Here is a 372-nt window from a genome sequence, read left to right as displayed (position 1 = left end):
GAGAGTTATCCTGGCGCATGTCCACGAGGGGCTGGGGGGAGGGGGGGGAGATTATTCTTAGGGGCAACCAACATGGGTTCATCAGCAGCAGGTCCTGTCAGACCAACCTGGTGCCTTCTACGACCAGGTCACCAAATCCTTAGACGCAGGGGTAGCAGAGGACATCGTGTTCCTGGACTTTTGGAGGCCTTCGACACTGTCTCTTACCCCGTTCTCATTAAGAACCTGGGGGCTGTGGTGTCGACACCCACACAATCAGGTGTGTCACCAGCTGGCTGGAGGGCCGCGCCCAGAGAGCGGTGGTGGACAGGTCATTTTCGACCCGGAGGGATGTGGGCAGTGGGGTCCCCCAGGGCTCGGTCCTCCGGCCTG

The sequence above is a fragment of the Gavialis gangeticus genome, unplaced genomic scaffold (genome assembly GCF_001723915.1).
Source record: "Gavialis gangeticus isolate Ggan-Ray unplaced genomic scaffold, GavGan_comp1, whole genome shotgun sequence".
Classification (NCBI taxonomy): Eukaryota; Metazoa; Chordata; order Crocodylia; family Gavialidae; genus Gavialis; species Gavialis gangeticus.
This window is presented reverse-complemented; position numbering follows the sequence as displayed.